The sequence below is a fragment of the Culex pipiens genome, unplaced genomic scaffold (assembly GCF_016801865.2).
Source record: "Culex pipiens pallens isolate TS unplaced genomic scaffold, TS_CPP_V2 Cpp_Un0017, whole genome shotgun sequence".
In the NCBI taxonomy this organism is placed as follows: domain Eukaryota; kingdom Metazoa; phylum Arthropoda; class Insecta; order Diptera; family Culicidae; genus Culex; species Culex pipiens.
This window is the reverse complement of record NW_026292834.1, coordinates 108,910-117,081: the sequence shown is the minus strand read 5'-3', so window position 1 is coordinate 117,081 and position 8,172 is coordinate 108,910. Positions and strand designations below refer to the sequence as shown.

The following is an 8,172-nucleotide window of genomic DNA, read 5'->3' as shown; positions in this document are numbered from 1 at the left end:
TATAAAAAAATGTTTCAAAATGAGTCAAAAAATTTTGGAGCAAAAAATATATTTTTTCAAAAACTTTGAATTTTGAAGAATAACGAATTGAAAATGATTAAATATATATTTTATACACTTTTTTAATTTTGTGTGTTTTAACAATCATTTTAAAATATTTGAATAAAGGTGCACAACAACGTTTTTTTTGTAAAGGATATTCGAATCCAAATTTCGCTTGAATAAATTTTATCATGTCTCATAGTTTTTTTTTTCTATTGTAGTGTTGAGGAAATCAAAACTAAAAAAAATGCAACGAGCATTGAAATTTGATTTTTTTTTTCATAACAAAATTGTATCAAGGTATTTAATTGCAATCGTCAAAAACAATAACTATACAATTTTTAACAAACAAATATGAGAATAAGTCAAATGAACACATTTTTGAAAGTTATTTTTTTTTCATTCTTAAAATCAAGATATACGAATCTTATTTGCAACACTACTTCTTTTATTTATTTACTTCAAAAGAACCCAATCATAAAAAAAGTAAAAAAGGTGTTTACTTTATCAACGTTTATCAAATATTAGTTCCGGCCCGCCACTGCTTCAGAAAAATCAGATCTGGCCCGCAAGGCCAAAAGGTTGGGCACCCCTGGCATAGAACTTACATTGATGTCGAATAACGCTGTGTCTATTTCTGCGACTTCATCGGAGGCAGACTGTTCTTGTTCTGTTGGTTCCTCTTGGTTAGTATCGGCCACTTCTTGTTCCGCAGTTTGCTCAGCGTTGTCCACTTCTTCCTCGGAGGCGAAGTTTGGCCGTAAAACTAGGGCAAAAATGCAGAAACTAAACAGTAAACTCGCGATCAGCTTCATGGTTGACACACTTCTAGAAGACGATCCCCTGAAGCAGGATGAACACTGCTTATCAGCTTCAAAATTTAAACTTTTTTAGTGTTTGTGATCACGCTATGAAAAGTCAAGGTAGTATTCGAACGGTACTTTATTCATCATTTTTTGAACATTTGACAAACTAATTTTAGTAATTTGAACTGCTAAAATTCAGCAGGAGATCGGCAGACACCCTGGCGATCTGGTCTTTGGCCCTTAGGACATACTACAGGTCCAATCACGATGTTGGTGATCTGTGAAAAACATACTTAATTATTCTCTTCAAACTCAACACAGTAAAGAAACAAAACACTCACATCGATTTCCACTGCATCTGGATCGGTGACAGTTTCCTCCTCCTCAACTGCTTCATCTTGGTGCACTTCCGGTTCCGCTGCGACGGGTTCGTCACCAGTGTCCTCTTCTTCGGATTGAAAGCTCGGTGTTGCAATAACTGCAACAATGCAGAATACAAGGAACAGTTTCGACATGGTTAGCTTCGCGGTTAGGACTATAATGGTGAAAGGGGGTCTTATCAATTAAATTGCCGGGGATTTTGGGTTGAAGTTTTTGTGCAATTCGGGGGTTGATTATGAAGGTGCACACAAGTTCATTAGCTCAACGTATGACAATTTTATGTTTTTTTTTTCAATTATGAGTCCTTTTTACGAAAACTGGGTTCGATTAGGATTCAATATTCAAGTGTTTGAAGTAAATATGATGGTTTTCTCTCTTCATTTGACATTTTTACATTGCACTTGAAGGACATTTTCAAAGAATGCGATTTATTCAATTATTTTGTTATCTTTGTGTCTATCTAATGAGATTGTAATTTTTACAGAAACTAACTTATGGGCAATCTACAAAATCGGCCGATTACGTGCATTTTATGTTTTTGTATGACCACCCTATGACCACCAAACCATGGTTCACCCATACAAGGCTCCATACAATTTTGCAGTTGTCTATACAAAAATGGTGCGTAAATATTCGAAAATATGAATGTTTTGAAGGAATTTTCTGATCGGTTTGGTGTAGTTGTAGATATTGATGAGGGTCATTCAGAAAAAAATGGCACAAGGAATTTTTGGATGTTTGGATGAAACTTATAAAAAACTTCAATTTTTGTTTTTTTTTTTTATTCACTGTATTTTAGCAACCAGAGGTTCAATCTTCAATGTCTCTCTTGTAATTTTATTGATACCTTTCGAACTTAATATTTTTAGGAGTTAACAATCATGGACATTATAAAAAAACACAAAAATGTTATTTTTCACCTCGAATAATTTTTTTAGTGGATATATCTTGTCAAAAAAAGTTTTTTGTTATGGCAAATTTTATTTCACGTTTAAAACGGAAGCAAAACTGATTTTTTTTAGTCAAATTTATATTTTACTTTTGAACGTACCATAAACCGGGTTTCAATGATATTTTTGCAATATTTTCCAACTGTTAAGGGACGTGGCCAATTTTTTGGAATCTGTTACCCCCCCCCCCCCCCCCCTATTCGTGGACAATTGTCCATACAAAAAAAAATCTTTTTTGTATGGATCGTGGACAATCGCCATACCCTCCCCCCCTTAAAGTGTACACTTGTTTTATGAATGGTCCCTAAGGTTTTTCTCAAGATTATTATTTTTAAAACATGTACTGGGGTAGGCCACACATGGTCTATACAAAAAAAATCAATTCACTGCTTAGTGTAAACCTTCTGATGGCCGACTGCTTAGCGTCCCTGACCACCAATCCAAAAGGTGAGAGTTCGAATCCCATCTGATTCATTTTAGTTTTTATTCATATTCAAATTCCTGATTCCAAATTTCAAATGTACCGACCGGGATTTGATCCCTGAACCTACTGCCTGGGAGACAGAAGCCGTAACCATTAGGCCACGGAGCCGGTTGCAGTGCACAGTGCTTCAGGGGACGCGCAGTCCTGTTTTTTCGCGATAATTTTCGTCTCTTTTGTGTCGCTGTTTGTGTGCATGGGGTGATTGGTCATTATAATTGAATAATGGCATCATAAGTGCAGTGCTTCTGGGGACGCACAGTCCTGTTTTTCGCGATAATTTTTCGTCTCCGTTATGTCGGAATGGTGCGCTGGAAGTGGGGACGCGATGTCGTGATTATTCAGGTGAATTTATTTGTGTGCTTTTGTGTCGCTGTTCGTATGGGGTGAGTGGTTGTGGTAATCGAATGAGAGTGCATAATTGGCAAAGGGAGTGCGTTGTCGTAAAAAATATTTGGAGTGAAATGTTTTTTTTTTGTGTGCCTTTTGTTTCGCATTTTTGTCGTGAATTGTGTGCTGCGACGAGGCCACGCGCTTGCCTTACTGAATTAGTTGCGTCTTGAGTGTCATTTTCGTTGAGTAATTTGTGTTTCATGTGCTTGTGTTATCTTAATTAACTGTTTTGTGATTTTCAAAGCCCTTTCTTTCAGAAAAAATATTTGTCATGAAAAACATAATTTCTGTACTTGTCAAACAACACTCTGGTCACAAAGGCAAGTTGAAATGAAATTTTATGAATGTCGAGTATGGGTTCATTTTACTCACTGTCCACTTTGATAAAAAATAATTCTCAACAAAAAATACCTGACATAATTTTCTGATTTCTTGTACGATTTGAGCTTACGAAATTAGAAAAATTAAACATTTACTTTAAGTTGTATGATTTTTTAACATGCATTAATGCTTTTAATTAATCTTCACGCATATTTGACCCATTTAAGTCGCTGTCCTACCCGGGCAGACGGTAATAACAAAATTCATGCCATTTCAATAACAAATACTGTTAAAATAACAGAAAGTGTTATGGAATCTTCTTGAAAAATCAATTTTTGCATAAGGGTTTAATAACAGTTTACGTTATCATAACAATTTTTTTTATTGGTCTGATGTTGGTTGAAAGCCAAAACAACTTTGGAATAACATTTATTGTTATGGAAGAATACCTCCAACTGTTATTGGGATGATCGGACTAGTTGTTAAATAACAAAAATAATAACAAAGATTTGTTCGAAGAATAACTAAAATTGTTATTAGTCTGTTATTATAATAACATTCCAATAACAAAAAAATCATTACGACGAATAACCAATCCTGTAATAAATAACATAAAATGTTATTGGCCTATTATTTTCAAATATCAAAAAATGTTATTCCCAAGTTATTTCCGTCTGCTCGGGTACACAATTTTGTTGCAAAATTTCAATCACAAACAGGATCAGAACAATTCTAATAAATTTAAAATTATCGGGAATTCCCGAGATTTCCCGGGAAATTGGTTGAAAATTTCCAGTTTCCCGGGAAATTTGAAACCCCGGAAAATTTGACGCTCTAGATTTAAGGTGTTCTAAAAATCAGTGTTAATATTTTGTTATCTAAGTTTATAAGCCTTTTAACAAAATACATATAAATTTTAGGTAAAATTGGTTAAAAATTCACAATTTTGCCTAGAATTCGCTAAAACTAGTTTTGTTTATAAAATTATCCATTCATATTGCATTTTAAACTGAATCCGAAGCACGAACCAAAAGTTTTCGCATTTTATTAGAAATTTGTTTTACTGAAAATGCCTATAAATTTATAGATTTTTTGATTAAAAAAAACAAACAATATTTATTATTTACAAACATATTTTACCTTCTCCTACTGAAAAATTTGTCAGCTGTGTGCTATCTTGTGACATAGACCATTTTGGTCGAAAATGAGTTAATGATGACGTTTTGCTATACTTAACAAACACTACAAGATGCTTTAACCCGATTTTGGGAACTCACTTCCGTTTCCCGGATATCGCAATACACACTTGTGACATAGACCAATTTATCATCAAAATGATCGTGCACACTTGTGACACGTCATACATGTTGTTGGAAAATGTGGAATTTTTTTCTTGTTTTTCACAAATTTATGTACATACATACTTTCTAAAGGCAATGCAACCTATTGTTATTGAAAATATACTGATTAAGTCGGTTAAACTATTGATTTAAGCCTATTATAGTTTGTTTGGGATTTCTGTGCACACTTGCGACACGTAGTACAATTTTACTTTCGAAACACACTTGTGACATGTGCTTTTCAGATTTGTGTTTACATAATTGACTGTATCTTTTAACTGGTGAAACCAAATTAGTTGAAACTTGGAGCGTTTGTTAAGCGATAGTATACGAACCGATTGCTTCAAAAAGTTTGGCTCTATCATTCATAGTTTTGGAATTATTTACCAACAAACTTTAAAAATCGATTTTCTCGAAAAGTACTAAATGGTCGTTGTCACAAGATAGCACACAACTGACGAATTGACAAAATTTGATGAAAACTTCTTCTTGAAGTACTTTGAACACTTCTCTACCATTCCGTACGTATTCAATTTGTACTCTTCATTTTGCGGAAAAATCTCAAACCTATCAAAGTCACCCCGTTTTACGGTAATCCCGAGCAGACGGAAATAACTTGGGAAGGTCAGTTTTTGATATTGTGAGAAGATCAAAATCCGTTATTGGGATGATCGGATTAGTTGTTAAAATAACAAATTTCCATAACAAAGATTTGTTCGAAAAATAACTCAAATTGTTATTGCTCTGTTATTGCAATAACATACTAATAACATAGAATCCAGAACAATAGAATAACAAGGTTAGTTATTCTGAGCGATGGATGGGGAGCACCCAAATAACAAAAACTGTTATTTATATGGATTGATTGCATAACAAAAAGTGTTATTATTTTATCACATGGAAAGCTATATCCCGGGCAGAAAGTTGTAAGGTAGATTTTGATCTCAACCCTCTCCCCATTACGTTCAGTGCTCTGGGTCATACGAAAGCTAAAATTGGAATGACTTACCGGCTTTTTTTTAAATAAAAATCATCTGAAAGTCGTAGTTTTTTGTTGGGACTTTTGGGAAGACGTTTACTCGCTAATTAGATTTTCAAAATTGGTGCTAGCTTCGCATTGTATCTTCTTATTTCTACTGCTCTGGTTTAAAGTGAATCAAACACAACGCTTTTTGGGTTCACCTCGGGAGGCCCTTTGTGTTAAGTTTCAATCTGAAAATATAGAAAATTATCACAAAGAGACTTATTCATTTTAGAGAAAACATTTAAAGCACTTATCTGAAAGTTGTCGTGAATCCTGGAGGTGATATTCATCGCCATGGTAAACATTTATAGCAATAAACAGCACGCACTGCCCTTGTTCTTGTTCCTGTCGATGCTGCTGCTGCTGCAGCTGAATTCAAAAGCCCAAACAACGGTTGGTCTCGTCACGTTCAAGAGCAACTGCAGCATTGGCAGCTTCCAAGACTTGTACTCGGACCACAAATATATTTGAAGCGTTGAAATCTGAAATAGAAGGTTTAAGATTGTAATATGTTTATTTTTTATTTTTAAAGAATTAATTTTACTTCCATTCTTCGAAAAATCTATTGCAAATCCGCTAATTATTTGTTTAATTTCGAAGTTCTTGGGCGAGCTGGAACAATTAAAGGAAGTTAGTTTAAAAACCACAACCTTGTTCCAATTCTATCCGCTAGATGTTTTCTCACCGTAAGAGATTAGTAGATCATATCATACCTAAAAATATTATGTACTAATTGGACGGTTATGAAACAAAGCAAAAGAATGTAAATGAGCCAATAAAGATTTGTAAAGAAGAAGTCTATCCTGCTCACGTCAGTGACTTTTCAAATTGAGCTTGAGCAGGATCGATTGCTTGTTTGCAAATCAACATTGGTTTACGCCTAAACGATTTGGAGGTTAGAATAGCGTGCACTTTACATGGACTCATAAGTCGTCACGGCGTAAAATCTTATTACATTGTTTCATCTTTCATTTTTTTACTTATCGTTCATTTATCATCTTTTGATCAGTAATTAAATGCACTCTCTTTTCGATTTGTTTACCCTCCACACTCCACGGAAGTTTCAAACCCTATCCTGGACGGGCTTCTTCTTTTCCGATATAGACTTGACGTCCGTCCAGCCAGCTGGTCGCGACCGTGAAGAAGGACTGTGATTCGTTGGTGTCCTTGCTGGTGTTGGCCATCGACAGCCATCCGGCGTCGTAGTGCTTAAGCTTCTCATCTGCGAAGCGCTCGCCGTAGATGGACCATTCGCCGGTTCCGTCTCCGCGCGTAAGGTCTCCACCCTAAATCATAAATTCCGAGATGACGCGGTGGAAGTTGCTACCTTTTCATACTGTGCTGCCTTCCGGCAAGGTTCCGTGTGACATCAACTGTTTGAACCTGTAAACAAATTCGCTGGTAATTTTCCACCCGAAACTAGTGCCGCAAGCATTTGTAAACAAACGGAGCTTACCTTTAAGAACACTTCCTAGAAGCAGTTTGCTCATTCCGGCTGCCGTATCCCGGATCGTAAAAACGTCCTTCATCTAGTGCACCGGATTCGGTTTGAGGAGTGCAGAATGGTTCTTTAGATGTCCTCTCTGGCAAAGTCGATCACGGAAAACCTGCAACCACAGTTCGAGGCTACGGAGGACAGTTTGTTTTCGCTGCTGCGGTGGCTTGTTGTTGCGGCAGACTCAGCCAACATTTTTCACCCACTCACTATAAACAATTACAATCAGGCTTCGATGATGATGCGCGGAATTAACAAATTTCAACATTAATAACACACACGATGGAACGAGCGACTTTTGAGCCGCTTTCTTCGCACTGTTTTGACGTTTATTTTGTCACTGCGCAAGAAGAAGCGAGAAAAGAAAAAGAGCGCGCACCCCCGTAAAAAATTTGACATTTCTCGACCTAACGAAACACCCTTCGAAATCGGGTAATCAAAAACAACCAACCAGTTAGCCGATTTAGTCGGGATTCGTCAGGAGTAAGATTTTTAATCGGCCAACGAATAGACCGATTAAATTGGGTTGAGTCAGATTTTATTTTATAGAGCTATCTAAGCCCGATCTCACACACTAGCACACCATTTGTTTTGCTGGCCGGTACAAAATTTAACCTCACTTTTTTCGTGTATGTACACGCAATACATGCGCACGTAGATAACTCTATTCACAGACTAAATCGGTAAAAAATCGGTTGTTTTTGTAACCGATTTCGTCGGCCGATTTCGACAACCGATTTACCACCAGACGCTTATGTAAAGATTACACAGAAGTCTGTTGCCCGGTCGGCCGATTCGTTGGCCAACGAATCGGCCGAAACCACCCGACTAGACCCGACTTAGTTATGCGAAAAGTCGGATTTTTTTTTACGGGGACGGTAATGTGTTTTGCATCGAAATGTTCATCGCCATCTAAAACCTTCATAAAAAAATGAACTA

At 36.2% G+C, this 8,172-nt stretch overlaps 1 pseudogene; it reads right to left on the bottom strand.

Moving 5' to 3' along the window:
• Nucleotides 1-1,185: 1,185 nt before the first annotated feature.
• LOC120432070 (peptidyl-prolyl cis-trans isomerase 5-like) lies at nucleotides 1,186-7,063 on the bottom strand (annotated as a pseudogene).
• Nucleotides 7,064-8,172: the final 1,109 nt, after the last annotated feature.